This window comes from Hyperolius riggenbachi, unplaced genomic scaffold, assembly GCF_040937935.1.
Source record: "Hyperolius riggenbachi isolate aHypRig1 unplaced genomic scaffold, aHypRig1.pri scaffold_115, whole genome shotgun sequence".
Lineage (NCBI taxonomy): Eukaryota > Metazoa > Chordata > Amphibia > Anura > Hyperoliidae > Hyperolius > Hyperolius riggenbachi.
This window is the reverse complement of record NW_027152340.1, coordinates 202,244-220,896: the sequence shown is the minus strand read 5'-3', so window position 1 is coordinate 220,896 and position 18,653 is coordinate 202,244. Positions and strand designations below refer to the sequence as shown.

General features: G+C 50.4%; 1 protein-coding gene across 4 annotated transcripts in view; it reads left to right on the top strand.

The window, feature by feature from the left end:
- Window positions 1-18,653, top strand: part of LOC137543603 (NXPE family member 2-like) — a 190,971-nt gene that overhangs the window by 103,232 nt on the left and 69,086 nt on the right. The gene's annotated exons all lie outside the window — the stretch shown is intronic.

The window sequence follows — 18,653 nt, the reverse complement described above, 5'->3', positions numbered from 1 at the left end:
ACACACACTGTACACACACACACTGTACACACACACACTGTACACACACACACACACACACACACACACACTGTACACACACACACACACACACACACACACACACTGTACACACACACACTGTACACACACACACTGTACACACACACACACACACACACACACACACACACTGTACACACACACACACACACACACACACACACACACACTGTACACACACACACTGTACACACACACACACACACACACAAACCTACTGTACACACAGACGTTAGGGATGATCGGAATTCACAGAATCCGCCAGCGATAAATTCCATCGCTAAGACATTTCCGCCGGAATTTTGCAAAATTCCACGGAATTCCGTATTCCAGCGGAAAAATTAAAGTAATCGCAAATGAAACCTTGTTTATGCTAAATGGTAGCCCATAGTACCTGTTGGCTGTTCCCCTGGTCCTTTTTCTTCCTCCTCCTCCTCCTGTCTTGTCTTCCAGGGAACTGTAGGGTGTCAAAAGCCAGCTCACATACATTGACCATGAATCGAACCCAGGCCTACCGCTTAGAAGTAGTGTTGGGCGAACAGTTTTCGCCACTGTTCGGGTTCTGCAGAACATCACCCTGTTCGGGTGATGTTCGCGTTCGGCCAAACACCCGATGGTGTTCGGCCAAACCGTTCGGCCGTATGGCCGAACTAAGAGCGCATGGTCTAACGTTCTCCGAACGTTCGGCTAGCGCTGTGATTGGCCGAACGGGTCACGTGGTTCGGACCCAAACGCGCTGTGATTGGCCAAACGGGTCACGTGGTTCGGGTAAATAAATACCCGAACCACGTCATTTCTCCACCATTTGTCTGTGGGTTTAGCTTTGGGTAGGCAGGCAGGGTAGTTCTCTCTCCAGCCAGGCTAGCCAGGGTCCCCCAGTCATTGTGTCGCTGCTGGGAACAGTAGTACACCGCTCACCCACACTATATAGCATTGTGTTTACTGCCACTCTGTGTACACCACTCACCCACCACTGTATAGCATTGTGTTTACTGCCACTCTGTGTCTCTGCTGGGAACAGTAGTACACCGCTCACCCGCCACTGTATAGCATTGTGCTCTGTGTCGCTGCTGGGAATAGTAGTACACCGCTCACCCACCACTGTATAGCATTGTGCTCTGTGTCGCTGCTGGGAACAGTAGTACACCGCTCACCCACCACTGTATAGCATTGTGCTCTGTGTCGCTGCTGGGAACAGTAGTACACCGCTCACCCACCACTGTATAGCATTGGGCTCTGTGTCGCTGCTGGGAATAGTAGTACACCGCTCCCCCACCACTGTATAGCATTGTGCTCTGTGTCGCTGCTGGGAACAGTAGTACACCGCTCACCCACCACTGTATAGCATTGTGCTCTGTGTCGCTGCTGGGAACAGTAGTACACCGCTCACCCGCCACTGTATAGCATTGTGCTCTGTGTCGCTGCTGGGAACAGTAGTACACCGCTCACCCGCCACTGTATAGCATTGTGCTCTGTGTCGCTGCTGGGAACAGTAGTACACCGCTCAACAACCACTGTATAGCATTGTGCTCTGTGTCGCTGCTGGGAACAGTAGTACACCGCTCACCTGCCACTGTAAAGCATTGTGCTCTGTGTCGCTGCTGGGAACAGTAGTACACCGCTCACCCGCCACTGTATAGCATTGTGCTCTGTGTCGCTGCTGGGAACAGTAGTACACCGCTCACCCACTACTGTATAGCATTGTGCTCTGTGTCGCTGCTGGGAACAGTAGTACACCGCTAGGGTTGCCAGGTGTCCGGTTTTACACCGGACAGTCCGGTTTTTGGCCCCTGTGTCCGGTGTAAAAAAAACATGCTAAACCGGACAATTAAGTTGTCCGGTTTTAGAGCCCCCCCCCGCAGTGCAGGAGGAGAACAGCGCAGCAGAGAGAGAGCTGGGAGCAGCGGTGGAGAAGGGGGGCAATCTCCCCCCCATCCCTCACCTTAGGGTGCTCTCTCTCCCCCGCTGTCTCCTCCAATATGATGTCCAGGCTGGCGAGTGGCTGCAGGCGGAACTTACCTCTGTGTCGCTCCAGCGCCGGAAGTTCGGGTCCCGCAGCCGCTGAGAATCTCATTCATGAGCCGGACAACACTATCAGTCTGAATAGTGTTGTCCGGCTCATGAATGATTCGGATCGTTGATCCGGATCTTTTTTGAGTGGAATCTCAGGCTCAGCGGCTGCGGGACCCGAACTTCCGGCGCCTGCGACAGAGGTAAGTTCCGCCCGCCACCCGCCAGCCTGCTGCACATCATATTGGAGGAGACAGCAGGGGAGAGAGACAGCACCCTAAGGTGAGGGAAGGCAAGGGGGGGAGATTGCCCCCCTTCTCCACCGCTGCTCCCAGCTCTCTCTCTGCTGCGCTGTTCTCCTCCTGCGGGGGGGGGGGGGGCGGGGGGCACCTGGCTACCTATTCTGGGCACATATAGCCCCTGGCTACCTATTCCGGGCACATATACCCCCTGGCTACCTATTCTGGGCACATATAGCCCCTGGCTACCTATTCTCTGGGCACATATAGCCCCTGGCTACCTATTCTGGGCACATATAGCCCCTGGCTACCTATTCTCTGGGCACATATAGCCCCTGGCTACCTATTCTGGGCACATATAGCCCCTGGCTACCTATTCTGGGCACATATACCCCCTGGCTACCTATTCTGGGCACATATACCCCCTGGCTACCTATTCTGGGCACATATACCCCCTGGCTACCTATTCTGGGCACATATACCCCCTGGCTACCTATTCTGGGCACATATAGCCCCTGGCTACCTATTCTGGGCACATATAGCCCCTGGCTACCTATTCTGGGCACATATAGCTCCTGGCTACCTATTCTGGGCACATATAGCTCTTGGCTACCTATTATGGGCACATATACCCCCTGGCTACCTATTCTGGGCACATATACCCCCTGGCTACATATACTGGGACATATATACCCCTGCCTACGTATACTGGGACATTTACACCCCTGCCTACATATACTGGGACATATATACCCCCTGGCTACATATACTGGGCACATATATCCCTGGCTACATATACTGGGAACACTGGCTGTTTGTCATTATGTGCATTTAGTGGTGAAAAGCTGTCTCTTTTGTGCATTTACTGGTGAAAAGCTGTCTCTTATGTGCATTTACTGGTGAAAAGCTGTGTCTTATTATGTGCATTTACTGGTGAAAAGCTGTCTCTTGTGCATTTACTGGGGAAAAGCTGTCTCTTATTATGTGCATTTACTGGCAAAAAGGTGTCTCTTATAATGTGCATTTACTGGTGAAAAGCTGTCTCTTATGTGCAGTTACTGGTGAAAAACTGTCTCTTATGTGCACTGGACCAGTACTACTGGTGAGGACAGTTAGTGACATGGCTATGTACTCTGTAATGTGCTGCAGAAGATGTCAGTGCGATATAAATACTATAAAAAATTTTTTAAAAAAGCCCATTGCTTAGCCCCACTCTACATAAAAGTGCGCTTCTGACTCCGCCCCTAACTCCACCCCTAACTCCACCCCCTGTCCGGTTTTCTCCATCAGCCGACCTGGCAACCCTATACACCGCTCACCCACCACTGTATAGCATTGTGCTCTGTGTCGCTGCTGGGAACAGTAGTACACCGCTCAACAACCACTGTATAGCATTGTGCTCTGTGTCGCTGCTGGGAACAGTAGTACACCACTCACCCGCCACTGTATAGCATTGTGCTCTGTGTCGCTGCTGGGAACAGTAGTACACCGCTCAAAACCACTGTATAGCATTGTGCTCTGTGTCGCTGCTGGGAACAGTAGTACACCGCTCAACAACCACTGTATAGCATTGTGCTCTGTGTCGCTGCTGGGAATAGTAGTACACCGCTCACCCGCCACTGTATAGCATTTCTGTACTGCCACTGTACTGCTGCCAGTCAGCGTGTACTTTAAGGATAAGTGAAATGAAGAAGAAATCCTGTGAAAGAGGGAGGGGCAAGGGAAGAGGTGTTTCCCCTGACGGTTCACGTACAGGCCACAGTGGAGCACCGAAGAAAACCCACTCAATACAGCCCATGTTGTCCAGGAAATCAACCCTCACAAATCCAAAAGAACAGGACCAGATAGTTAATTGGATGACCTCTCAAGCATCCAGCAGTGGGTTAAGCAGCACCAGCACATCACGCATGAGGTCCGAGTCCTCAGCCAGTTACAAGGAGCCAGTGGGCACAAAGCTGACACAACCGGCAGCGACACCACACACACAACTGCCAGTGCCAAATAACCAGTCCGAAGAATTTCCTTAGGACACAATGAGGTATTCGCAGGAGCTATTCCCAGCCCAACAAACTTCCACCTTTCAAAGGTCAATGGAACAGCCAGAAATCTTGTGCCCGGATTCACAACCATTTACTGTGGTAAATGCACCGCGCACTGAAATGCAAGGCGAGTCCGAGGACTGTGAAACCCAAATCCCAGAGCAAGTTGGGCAGGAGGTCGGCCGAGAAAATCTGGAAGATGACGTTGGAGTGAGCTGCGCAGAGGTTGTTCTGGAGAGCTCTACTCCACGGCGGCGGCCCACCACAATCACATATGAGGAGTTTGAGGAGATGGAACAGGAGGGTTTTGACAATGTGGACACAGACCCAGATTTTGAATGTGAAGGAGAACATCGCCGTCGTAGCAGCACAGATGAGTCTGTTGAAGAACCCACTGCTGCACGAGGTCGCCTTGTGCCACAAGGTAGGCGGCGCGAAATTTCAGGCACCACAAGCGTGGAAGTTCCTTTGAGACGCAAAAGAGGCGCAAACAGAAATCCCCAGCAAGGCAGGTGCTCCAAAGTCTGGCCTTTCTTTGAAGACTGCAGTGAGGATGGTACCATGGTGCTTTGCAAGGTGTGCAAGACCCGCCTGAGCAGGGGGAAACATATAAGCAACCTCTCCACCACCAGCATGACCCGCCACATGGTATCCAAACATCCCACTCTGTGGGCAAACGCGGCAGGACAGGGTACCAGCAACACTGCCTCCCTTGGGGTCACCAGACTCACCACCAGACCCTCCTCAGCAGCAGCAGTAGCCCAGCCATTGCGTGGTTCACAACAACATTCACAAACATCAGACGACGCTGACACTGTCACTTTCCGGAATAGTGCTCTTGAGGTCTCCCAATCTTCATCAAACACAACAACCAACAGCCCTTCAGTGTGCAGCCCTACGGTTCAGTTGTCTGTCTCGGAGATGTTTGAGCGCAAGAGGAAATTGCCAGCAAATGACCCCCGGGCCGTGGCACTAACAGCCAGCATAGCCAGCTGGAATTCTACGCTGCACATGCTAGCCCGCTTTTGCGAGCAGAAGAGTGCAGTGGTCCAGTACATGACGGCGCAGTACCGAGGCGCTTCCGGACAGCTGCCAAGCTTCTGTGGATCCGATTGGGCCAACATGTTGAACCTCTGCCAAGTCCTCCAAAATTTTGAGCAATCCACGTTGCTTGTGAGCAGTGACAACTCTTCAGTCAGCATTACCATACCACTGCTGTGTTTACTGAAGAAGTCAATGTTGAAAATCAAGGAAACAGCTGCCATGATGCAACTGGGGGAATGTGAAGGAGAAAACGATCAGCGTGATGGTACCAACGTCAGGCCATCTGCCTCAGGAAATGCTGGCCCCAGCAGCTATGACGAAGAAGAGGAGGAGGAACAGCTGGAGTTGGAGCAGGCAGGAATTTCATGCCACCACTGACGAGGGCCAGAGCGGTGCACGTTGGACTTCCACAATTCAGCGCGAATGGTCAGCAGAGGCAGACCAGGAAGAAGGTGACGACTATGATGCATCACAACAATCACAACGCCCACAAGAGGATGATGATGGTTCTGGCAGGACTCTGGCACACATGGCTCAATTCATGCTAGACTGCATTGAACGCGACCCACGCATTGTGCGCATTCAGGACAACACCAATTACTGGGTTTATGCCCTTCTGGATCCATGGTACAAACACAATGTTCCAAAACTGCTTGAAGAAACAGTCAGACAGGTCAAAATGGAAGAATACCAGCAGGCCCTTGTGGAGACTTTAGAGAGAAGATTGGCATCCTCCCCCTCCTCTAGCCAGTTGTACGCCAACAGACTGACTTCCGCAAACCCAGGACGACCAGGAGGGCAGCAAACAACACAAGCCGCAGCTAGTGCCCAAAAGGGAATGGTATCGGCAGTGTCCTTGGAGTGGGAAAATTTTCTGACACCCATGCAGCAGCCCACAGAACAGCAAGCGTGCAGATCCACCTCCAACACCGATCGCCTGGAGAAGATGGTCAAGGACTACATGTCAGATGGCGTAGCTGTGTCTAACAATCCATCTGCACCCTTCAACTATTGGGTATCGAAGCTAGACACCTGGCACGAACTGGCAATGTACGCAATAGAGGTGCTGGCTTGCCCGGCAGCCAGCGTTATGTCGGAACGCTGTTTCAGTGCTGCCGGAGGCATCGTCACAGATCGGCGTATCCGCCTCTCCACAGAAAATGCAGACCGTCTGACTCAAATAAAAATGAATCAATCCTGGATTGGAAACGACTACGCAACACTCCCGGACCCCAACCAAGTAACATGAACAATGAACATCTGTGATGGGTTAGCGTTTCCGGTCCCTGTTTATTGAACCTCTCATCTGTATTACATTTATGACTGCATGAGGACAAAATGCATTGCTATCCGCACGCTTCTTGTCCTCATGCAAGGCCTGGGTTGCGCCTCAAAGCGTGACCTTCTCCTCTTGCGCCTCCTCCTGTTCCATCACGTGTGCTGCTGCTGGGTTAGCGTTTCCGGGCCCTGTTTATTGAACCTCTCATCTGTATTACATTTATGACTGCATGAGGACAAAATGCATTGCTATCCGCACGCTTCTTGTCCTCATGCAAGGCCTGGGTTGCGCCTCAAAGCGTGGCCTTCTCCTCTTGCGCCTCCTCCTGTTCCATCACGTGTGCTGCTGCTGGGTTAGCATTTCCGGTCCCTGTTTATTGAACCTCTCATCTGTATTACATTTATGACCGTATGAGGACAAAATGCATTGCTATCCGCATGCTTCTTGTCCTCATGCAAGGCCTGGGTTGCGCCTCAAAGCGTGGCCTTCTCCTCTTGCGCCTCCTCCTGTTCCATCACGTGTGCTGCTGCTGGGTTAGCGTTTCTGGTCCCTTTTTACGGAACCTCTTATCTGTATTACATTTATGACTGCATGACGACAAAAAGCATGTTACCTGTGCAAAGAAAACAGACATTTCCCGCATTTAAAAGACAGTTTTCCCTTTGAAACTTTAAAATCGATTTTCTCAAAAACTATAAGCTCTTTTTGCTACATTTTTTTCCTCTTGTACCCACTCCCAAGGTGCACATACCCTGTACAATTGGGGTATGTAGCATGTAAGGAGGCTTTACAAAGCACGAAAGTTTGGGTCCCCATTGACTTCCATTATGTTCGGAGTTCGGCGCGAACACCCGAACATCGCGGCCATGTTCGGCGAACGTTCGCGAACCCGAACATCCAGGTGTTTGCCCAACACTACTTAGAAGGCTGCTATCCTCACCATTATACCACCAATACTACACACTACAATGCTACATGCTGAAGCCAGCCTAGCATGTACCATTGTGATATACCCAAGAGAAAAATGAGCTCGCTCTCTCTCTCTCTCTCTCTCTCTCTCCCTCTCTCTGTACCACAAAGGGCTCGATTCACAAAGCGGTGCAAAGTGTTTGCACGCGAGTGAAAAGCCCCTTATCACGCCTAAACTCACTTTAGGCATGATAAGAAGAAACTCGCGCGAAATTTCCGCACGCAAACTTTTGCGCGCGCAAGCGCACAGGCGAGCGCGCAGCGCCCGGCGCTTTGCGCGAAGCTCTCATTAAGCCCTATGGGACTTTGCACGCGCGCGTACGCGCGGTAACTTCGCGCGAAGAGCAGCAAAAATCGGTGATAACTCAGTGGTGCAAAGGTTATCACTCCTAGGGCTCGATTCACAAAGCGGTGCTAACCCAGTTAGCACGCCTAAAATACTTTAGGCATGATAACCGTTGCACCATGCTGGTGAAAAGCCAGTTTAGGCGTGATAAGTTTAGGCGTGATAAGTGTAGGTGTGATAAGTTTAGGCATGCTAAGTTTAGATAAGTTTAGATCGCTTGCAAAGTCCCGCACGCAAAGCAGCGCCATTAAACTTTATACGAAGTGCACCAGTCTTTGCTAGCGTAAAACTTTTGATCAGCTGTGCACTGCGGTGCTAACGCAGTTGGCGCTTAAACTTATCACACCTAAACTTATCACACCTAAACTTATCATGCCTAAACTTATCACACCTAAACTTATCACACCTAGGGCCTGATTTACAAAGCGGTGCTAACAGTTAGCACCCTGGTGAAAAGCCCTTTATCATGCCTAAACTCAGTTTAGGCATGATAAGTTTAGGTGTGATAAGTTTAGGTGTGATAAGTTTAGGCATGATAAGTTTAGGTGTGATAAGTTTAGGCATGATAAGTTTAAGCGCCAACTGCGTTAGCACCGCAGTGCGCAGCTGATCAAAAGTTCTGCGCTAGCAAAGACTGGTGCACTTCGTATAAAGTTTAATGGCGCTGCTTTGCGTGCGGGACTTTGCAAGCGATCTAAACTTATCTAAACTTAGCATGCCTAAACTTATCACACCTAAACTTATCATGCCTAAACTTATCACACCTAAAATGGCTTTTCACCAGAGTGGTGCAATGGTTATCATGCCTAAAGTCTCTAACTGGGTTAGCACCGCTTTGTGAATCGAGCCCCTAGGGCTTGATTCACAAAGCGGTGCTAACAGTTAGCACACTGGTGAAAAGCCCTTTATCATGCCTAAACTCAGTTTAGGCATGATAAGTTTAGGTGTGATAAGTTTAGGTGTGATAAGTTTAGGCATGATAAGTTTAGGTGTGATAAGTTTAGGCATGCTAAGTTTAAGCGCCAACTGCGTTAGCACCGCAGTGCACAGCTGATCAAAAGTTTTACGCTAGCAAAGACTGGTGCACTTTGTATAAAGTTTATTGGCGCTGCTTTGCGTGCGGGACTTTGCAAGCGATCTAAACTTATCTAAACTTAGCATGCCTAAACTTATCACACCTAAACTTATCACACCTAAACTTATCACACCTAAACTGGCTTTTCACCAGCATGGTGCAATGGTTATCATGCCTAAAGTCTTTTAGGCATGCTAACTGGGTTAGCACCGCTTTGTGAATCGAGCCCCTAAACTTATCATGCCTAAACTGAGTTTAGGCATGATAAAGGGCTTTTCACCAGCGTGCTAACTGTTAGCACCGCTTTGTGAATCAAGCCCCTAAAGTCTTTTAGGCGTGATAACTGAGTTATCACCACTTTGTGAATCAGGCCCATACTGTACACACATAGGGGCCTGATTCACAAAGCGGTGCTAACAGTTAGCACGCTGGTGAAAAGCCCTTTATCATGCCTAAACTCAGTTTAGGCATGATAAGTTTAGGGGCTCGATTCACAAAGCGGTGCTAACCCAGTTAGCATGCCTAAAAGACTTTAGGCATGATAACCATTGCACCATGCTGGTGAAAAGCCAGTTTAGGCGTGATAAGTTTAGGGGCTCGATTCACAAAGCGGTGCTAACCCAGTTAGAGACTTGGGGCTCGATTTACCAAGCGGTGCAAAGTGTTAGCACCGTGGTGAAAAGGCCCTCTTCACGCCTAAAGTCACTTTAGGCATGATAAGAAGGGCTTCGCGCGAAGTTTCCGCGCGTAAAGTTTTGCGCGCGCTCCCGCGTGCGTGCGCGCGAAGCGCCCCGCACTTCGCGCGATGCGCCCATTAAACCCTATGGGACTTTGCGCGCGCGCCTGTGCGGGTGCGCGCGCAAAACTTTGCGCGCGATAACTTCGCGCGAAGTGCAGGCAAAAACGGTGCTAACTCAGTGGTGAAGAGGTCATCACGCCTAAAGTCCTTTAGGCGTGATAACTGGGTTAGCACCGCTTGGTGAATCGAGCCCTTTAGGCATGATAACCATTGCACCACGCTGGTGAAAAGCCAGTTTGGGTGTGATAAGTTTAGGCATGATAAGTTTAGGTGTGATAAGTTTAGGCATGCTAAGTTTAAATAAGTGTAGATAGCGTGCAAAGTCCCGCAGGCAAAGCAGCGCCATTAAACTCTATGCAAAGTGCACCAGACTTTGCTAGCACAAAACTTTTGATCAGCTGTGCACTGCGGTGTTAACGCAGTTGGTGCTTAAACTTATCATGCCTAAACTTATCACACCTAAACCTATCATGCCTAAACTGAGTTTAGGCATGATAAAGGGCTTTTCACCAGGGTGCTAACTGTTAGCACCGCTTTGTGAATCAGGCCATAGGTGTGATAAGTTTAGGTGATAAGTTTAAGGGCTCGATTCACCAAGCGGTGCTAACCCAGTTATCACGCCTAAAGGACTTTAGGCGTGATGACCTCTTCACCACTGAGTTAGCACCGTTTTTGCCTGCACTTCGCGCGAAGTTATCGCGCGCAAAGTTTTGCGCGCGCACCCGCACAGGCGCGCGCGCAAAGTCCCATAGGGTTTAATGGGCGCATCGCGCAAAGTGCGGGGCGCTTCGCGCGCACGCACGCGGGAGCGCGCGCAAAACTTTACGCGCGGAAACTTCGCGCGAAGCCCTTCTTATCATGCCTAAAGTGACTTTAGGCGTGAAGAGGGCCTTTTCACCACGGTGCTAACACTTTGCACCGCTTGGTGAATCGAGCCCAAGGTGTGATAAGTTTAGGGGCTCGATTCACAAAGCGGTGCAAAGTGTTAGCACCGTGGTGAAAAGGCCCTTATCACGCCTAAAGTCACTTTAGGCATGATAAGAAGAAACTCGCGCGAAGTTGCCGCGCGCAAAGTTTTGCGCGCGCAACCGCGCGCGTGCGCGCGCAGCGTCCCCGCTTCGCGCGAAGCTCCCATTAAGCCCTATGGGACTTTGCGCGCGCTCTCACGCGTGAACGCGCGAACGCGCGTTCGCGCGGTAACTTCGCGCGAAGAGCAGGAAAAATCGGTGATAACTCAGTGGTGAAAAGGTCATCACGCCTAAAGTCTTTTAGGCGTGATAACTGGGTTATCACCGCTTTGTGAATCGAGGCCTAGGTGTGATAAGTTTAGGCATGCTAAGTTTAGATAAGTTTAGATCGCTTGCAAAGTCCCGCACGCAAAGCAGCGCCATTAAACTTTATACAAAGTGCACCAGTCTTTGCTAGCGTAAAACTTTTGATCAGCTGTGCACTGCGGTGCTAACGCAGTTGGCGCTTAAACTTAGCATGCCTAAACTTATCACACCTAGGCCTCGATTCACCAAGCGGTGATAACTCAGTTATCACGCCTAAAGGACTTTAGGCGTGATGACCTTTTCACCACTGAGTTATCACCGCTTTTTCCTGCTCTTCGCGCGAAGTTACCGCGCGAACGCGCGTTCGCGCGTACGCGCGTGAGAGCGCGCGCAAAGTCCCATAGGGTTTAATGGGAGCTTCGCGCGAAGCGTCGGGTGCTGCGCGCGCACTTACGCGCCTACGCGCGAACGCGCGTACGCGCGGTAACTTCGCGCGAAGCCCTTCTTATCATGCCTAAACTGAGTTTAGGCGTGATAAGGGCCTTTTCACCACGGTGCTAACACTTTGCACCGCTTGGTGAATCGAGCCCCTAAACTTATCATGCCTAAACTTATCACACCTAAACTTATCACACCTAAACTTATCATGCCTAAACTGAGTTTAGGCATGATAAAGGGCTTTTCACCAGCGTGCTAACTGTTAGCACCGCTTTGTGAATCAAGCCCCTAAAGTCTCTAACTGGGTTAGCACCGCTTTGTGAATCGAGCCCCTAAACTTATCATGCCTAAACTGAGTTTAGGCATGATAAAGGGCTTTTCACCAGGGTGCTAACTGTTAGCACCGCTTTGTGAATCGAGCCCCTAAACTTATCACACCTTGGGCTTGATTCACAAAGCGGTGCAAAGTGTTTGCACGCCTGTGAAAAGCCCTTTATCACGCCTAAACTCAGTTTAGGCGTGATAAGAAGAAACTCGCGCGAAGTTACCGCGCGTAAGTGCGCGCGCAGCACCCGACGCTTCGCGCGAAGCTCCCATTAAGCCCTATGGGACTTTGCGCGCGCGCTCACGCGCGTACGCACGGTAACTTCGCGCGAAGAGCAGGAAAAAGCGGTGATAACTCAGTGGTGAAAAGGTCATCACGCCTAAAGTCTTTTAGGCGTGATAACTGGGTTATCACCGCTTTGTGAATCAAGCCCATACTGTACTCACATACTGTACACACACACACATGGGGCCTGATTCACAAAGCGGTGCTAACAGTTAGCACCCTGGTGAAAAGCCCTTTATCATGCCTAAACTCAGTTTAGGCATGATAAGTTTAGGGGCCTGATTCACAAAGCGGTGCTAACAGTTGGGGCTCGATTCACAAAGCGGTGCAAAGTGTTAGCACCGTGGTGAAAAGGCCCTTATCACGCCTAAAGTCACTTTAGGCATGATAAGTAGAAACTCGCGCGAAGTTGCCGCGCGCAAAGTTTTGCGCGCGCAACCGCGCGCGTGCGCGCGCAGCGTCCCCGCTTCGCGCGAAGCTCCCATTAAGCCCTATGGGACTTTGCGCGCGCTCTCACGCGCGAACGCGCGAACGCGCGTACGCGCGGTAACTTCGCGCGAAGAGCAGGAAAAAGCGGTGATAACTCAGTGGTGAAAAGGTCATCACGCCTAAAGTCTTTTAGGCGTGATAACTGGGTTATCACCGCTTTGTGAATCGAGGCCTTAGCACGCTGGTGAAAATCCCTTTATCACGCCTAAACTCAGTTTAGGCATGATAAGTTTAGGGGCTCGATTCACAAAGCGGTGATAACCCAGTTATCACGCCTAAAAGACTTTAGGCGTGATGACCTTTTCACCACTGAGTTATCACCGCTTTTTCCTGCTCTTCGCGCGAAGTTACCGCGCGTACGCGCGTTCGCGCGTTCGCGCGTGAGAGCGCGCGCAAAGTCCCATAGGGCTTAATGGGAGCTTCGCGCGAAGCGGGGACGCTGCGCGCGCACGCGCGCGGTTGCGCGCGCAAAACTTTGCGCGCGGCAACTTCGCGCGAGTTTCTTCTTATCATGCCTAAAGTGACTTTAGGCGTGATAAGGGCCTTTTCACCACGGTGCTAACACTTTGCACCGCTTTGTGAATCGAGCCCTACGGGCTCGATTTACCAAGCGGTGCAAAGTGTTAGCACCGTGGTGAAAAGGCCCTCTTCACGCCTAAAGTCACTTTAGGCATGATAAGAAGGGCTTCGCGCGAAGTTTCCGCGCGTAAAGTTTTGCGCGCGCTCCCGCGTGCGTGCGCGCGAAGCGCCCCTCACTTTGCGCGATGCGCCCATTAAACCCTATGGGACTTTGCGCGCGCGCCTGTGCGGGTGCGCGCGCAAAACTTTGCGCGCGATAACTTCGCGCGAAGTGCAGCCAAAAACGGTGCTAACTCAGTGGTGAAGAGGTCATCACGCCTAAAGTCCTTTAGGCGTGATAACTGGGTTAGCACCGCTTGGTGAATCGAGCCCCAACTGCGTTAGCACCGCAGTGCACAGCTGATCAAAAGTTTTGCGCTAGCAAAGTCTGGTGCACTTCGCATAGAGTTTAATGGTGCTGCTTTGTGTGCGGGACTTTGCACGCTATCTACACTTATCTAAACTTAGCATGCCTAAACTTATCACACCTAAACTTATCATGCCTAAACTTATCACGCCTAAACTGGCTTTTCACCAGCATGGTGCAATGGTTATCATGCCTAAAGTCTTTTAGGCGTGCTAACTGGGTTAGCACCGCTTTGTGAATCGAGCCCCAGGTGTGATAAGTTTAGGCATGCTAAGTTTAAGCGCCAACTGCGTTAGCACCGCAGTGCACAGCTGATCAAAAGTTTTACGCTAGCAAAGACTGGTGCACTTTGTATAAAGTTTAATGGCGCTGCTTTGCGTGCGGGACTTTGCAAGCGATCTAAACTTATCTAAACTTAGCATGCCTAAACTTATCACACCTGGGGCTCGATTCACAAAGCGGTGATAACCCAGTTATCACGCCTAAAAGACTTTAGGCGTGATGACCTTTTCACCACTGAGTTATCACCGCTTTTTCCTGCTCTTCGCGCGAAGTTACCGCGCGAACGCGCGTTCGCGCGTTCGCGCGTGAGAGCGCGCGCAAAGTCCCATAGGGCTTAATGGGAGCTTCGCGCGAAGCGGGGACGCTGCGCGCGCACGCGCGCGATTGCGCGCGCAAAACTTTGCGCGCGCAAAACTTTGCGCGCGGCAACTTCGCGCGAGTTTCTTCTTATCATGCCTAAAGTGACTTTAGGCGTGATAAGGGCCTTTTCACCACGGTGCTAACACTTTGCACCGCTTTGTGAATCGAGCCCATACTGTACACACATAGGGCTCGATTCACAAAGCGGTGCTAACCCAGTTAGAGACTTTAGGCATGATAACCATTGCACCATGCTGGTGAAAAGCCAGTTTAGGGGCTCGATTCACAAAGCGGTGCAAAGTGTTAGCACCATGGTGAAAAGGCCCTTATCACGCCTAAAGTCACTTTAGGCATGATAAGAAGAAACTCGCGCGAAGTTGCCGCGCGTACGCGCGTACGCGCGTAAGTGCGCGCGCAACACCCGCCGCTTCGCGCGAAGCTCCCATTAAGCCCTATGGGACTTTGCGCGCGCTCTTACGCGCGTACGCGCGAACGCGCGGTAACTTCGCGCGAAGAGCAGGAAAAATCGGTGATAACTCAGTGGTGAAAAGGTCATCACGCCTAAAGTCTTTTAGGCGTGATAACTGGGTTATCACCGCTTTGTGAATCGAGGCCTAGGTGTGATAAGTTTAGGCATGATAAGTTTAGGTGTGATAAGTTTAGGCATGCTAAGTTTAGATAAGTTTAGATCGCTTGCAAAGTCCCGCACGCAAAGCAGCGCCATTAAACTCTATGCAAAGTGCACCAGACTTTGCTAGCGCAAAACTTTTGATCAGCTGTGCACTGCGGTGCTAACCCAGTTGGTGCTTAAACTTATCACGCCTAAAAACTTATCACACCTAAACTTATCATGCCTAAACTTATCACACCTAAACTTATCACACCTGGGGCTCGATTTACTAAGCGGTGCAAAGTGTTAGCACCGTGGTGAAAAGGCCCTCTTCACGCCTAAAGTCACTTTAGGCATGATAAGAAGGGCTTCGCGCGAAGTTTCCGCGCGTAAAGTTTTGCGCGCGCTCCCGCGTGCGTGCGCGCGAAGCGCCCCGCACTTCGCGCGATGCGCCCATTAAACCCTATGGGACTTTGCGCGCGCGCCTGTGCGGGTGCGCGCGCAAAACTTTACGCGCGATAACTTCGCGCGAAGTGCAGGCAAAAACGGTGCTAACTCAGTGGTGAAGAGGTCATCACGCCTAAAGTCCTTTAGGCGTGATAACTGGGTTAGCACCGCTTGGTGAATCGAGCCCCTGGGGCCTGATTTACAAAGCGGTGCTAACAGTTAGCACCCTGGTGAAAAGCCCTTTATCATGCCTAAACTCAGTTTAGGCATGATAAGTTTAGGTGTGATAAGTTTAGGTGTGATAAGTTTAGGCATGATAAGTTTAAGCGCCAACTGCGTTAGAACCGCAGTGCACAGCTGATCAAAAGTTTTACGCTAGCAAAGTCTGGTGCACTTCGTATAAAGTTTAATGGCGCTGCTTTGCGTGCGGGACTTTGCAAGCGATCTAAACTTATCTAAACTTAGCATGCCTAAACTTATCACACCTAAACTGGCTTTTCACCAGAGTGGTGCAATGGTTATCATGCCTAAAGTCTCTAACTGGGTTAGCACCGCTTTGTGAATCGAGCCCCTAGGGCTCGATTCACAAAGCGGTGATAACCCAGTTATCACGCCTAAAAGACTTTAGGCGTGATGACCTTTTCACCACTGAGTTATCACCGCTTTTTCCTGCTCTTCGCGCGAAGTTACCGCGCGAACGCGCGTACGCGCGTGAGAGCGCGCGCAAAGTCCCATAGGGTTTAATGGGAGCTTCGCGCGAAGCGTCGGGTGCTGCGCGCGCACTTACGCGCGTACGCGCGGTAACTTCGCGCGAGTTTCTTCTTATCATGCCTAAAGTGAGTTTAGGCGTGATAAGGGCCTTTTCACCAGCGTGCAAACACTTTGCACCGCTTGGTGAATCAAGCCCTAGGTGTGATAAAGGGCTTTTCACCAGGGTGCTAACTGTTAGCACCGCTTTGTGAATCAGGCCCTAACTGTACTCCCATACTGTAGTGATAAGTGTGATACTGTGTGATAAGTTTAGGTGTGATAAGTTTAGGCATGATGGCCTCGATTCACAAAGCGGTGATAACCCAGTTATCACGCCTAAAAGACTTTAGGGGCTCGATTCACCAAGCGGTGCTAACCCAGTTATCACGCCTAAAGGACTTTAGGCGTGATGACCTCTTCACCACTGAGTTAGCACCGTTTTTGCCTGCACTTCGCGCGAAGTTATCGCGCGTAAAGTTTTGCGCGCGCACCCGCACAGGCGCGCGCGCAAAGTCCCATAGGGTTTAATGGGCGCATCGCGCGAAGTGCGGGGCGCTTCGCGCGCACGCACGCGGGAGCGCGCGCAAAACTTTACGCGCGGAAACTTCGCGCGAAGCCCTTCTTATCATGCCTAAAGTGACTTTAGGCGTGAAGAGGGCCTTTTCACCACGGTGCTAACACTTTGCACCGCTTGGTAAATCGAGCCCTAGGCGTGATGACCTTTTCACCACTGAGTTATCACCGATTTTTCCTGCTCTTCGCGCGAAGTTAGCCCCATAGGGCTTAATGGGAGCTTCGCGCGAAGCGTCGGGTGTTGCGCGCGCACTTACGCGCGTACGCGCGTACGCGCGTACGCGCGGCAACTTCGCGCGAGTTTCTTCTTATCATGCCTAAAGTGACTTTAGGCGTGATAAGGGCCTTTTCACCATGGTGCTAACACTTTGCACCGCTTTGTGAATCGAGCCCGATAAGTTTAGGCATGATAAGTTTAAGCGCCAACTGGTTTAGCACCGCAGTGCACAGCTGATCAAAAGTTTTGCTCTAGCAAAGTCTGGTGCACTTCGCATAGAGTTTAATGGTGCTGCTTTGCGTGTGGGATTTTGCGTGCGATCTAAACTTATCTAAACTTAGCATGCCTAAACTTATCACGCCTAAACTTTTCACGCCTAAACTTTTCACGCCTAAACTGGCTTTTCACCAGCATGGTGCAATGGTTATCACGCCTAAAGGGCTCGATTCAGTAAACGGTGCTAACCCAGTTAGCAAGCCTAAAGGCTTTGGGCGTGCTAACTAGGGTGCTAAGTAGTTAGCACATACAAACGACTTAGCACCGTAGTTAGCACATGCAATCTACTTAGCACCGTAGTTAGGACATGCAAACTACTTAGCACCATGCTAACTAGGGTGCTAAGCTCCATGGTTAGATACTCCTGGGGCTCGATTCACAAAGCGGTGATAACTCAGTTATCACGCCTAAAAGACTTTAGGCATGATAACCATTGCACCACTGAGTTATCACCGATTCTTCCTGCTCTTCGCGCGAAGCTCCCGCGTGCAAAGTTTTGCGCGCGCGCAAAGTCCCATAGGGTTCAATGGGCGCATTGCGCGAAGCCCGGGGCGTGCACGCAAGACATTGCGCGCGGAAAATTCGCGTGAATCCCTTCTTATCATGCCTAAAGTGAGTTTAGGCGTGATAAGGGCCTTTTCACTCGCGTGCAAACACTTTGCACCGCTTTGTGAATCAGGCTCCTGGTCTTGCTAATTATGATCTTGTAAAAGATAGAATATTTGGAAATTCAAATTCAATCTGAGCTCTATATATTATGTGACGATCATTATATTATTGGTAACAATACCTCTCATCTTCCACAGTGATAATTGATGCTGAAGCTACTGTTGGAAAAGTTAGGAGGCGCACTGCTACACTGCATATTCTGTCATATGTTCCTTTTCTTTGTTGAATAAACACTGATTTTTTTTAAAAAAAAAACTAGGGTGCTAAGTAGTTTACGGGCCTGATTCACAAAGCGGTGCTAACAGTTAGCACGCTGGTGAAAAGCCCTTTATCATGCCTAAACTCAGTTTAGGCATGATAATTTTAGGTGTGATAAGTTTAGGTGTGATAAGTTTAGGCATGATAAGTTTAGGTATGATAAGTTTAAGCGCCAACTGCGTTAGCACCGCAGTGCACAGCTGATCAAAAGTTTTACGCTAGCAAAGTCTGGTGCACTTTGTATAAAATTTAATGGCGCTGCTTTGCGTGCGGGACTTTGCGCGCGATCTAAACTTATCTAAACTTATCATGCCTAAACTTATCACACCTAAACTTATCACGCCTAAACTTATCACACCTAAACTGGCTTTTCACCAGCGTGGTGCAATGGTTATCATGCCTAAAGTCTCTAACTGGGTTAGCACCGCTTTGTGAATCGAGCCCTACATGTGCTAACTATGGTGCTAAGTAGTTTGCATGTGCTAACTACAGTGCTAAGTAGTTTGCATGTGCTAACTACTTAGCATGTGCAAAGCATGTTAGCACATGCAAAGTGGCTTTTCACTGGCGTGC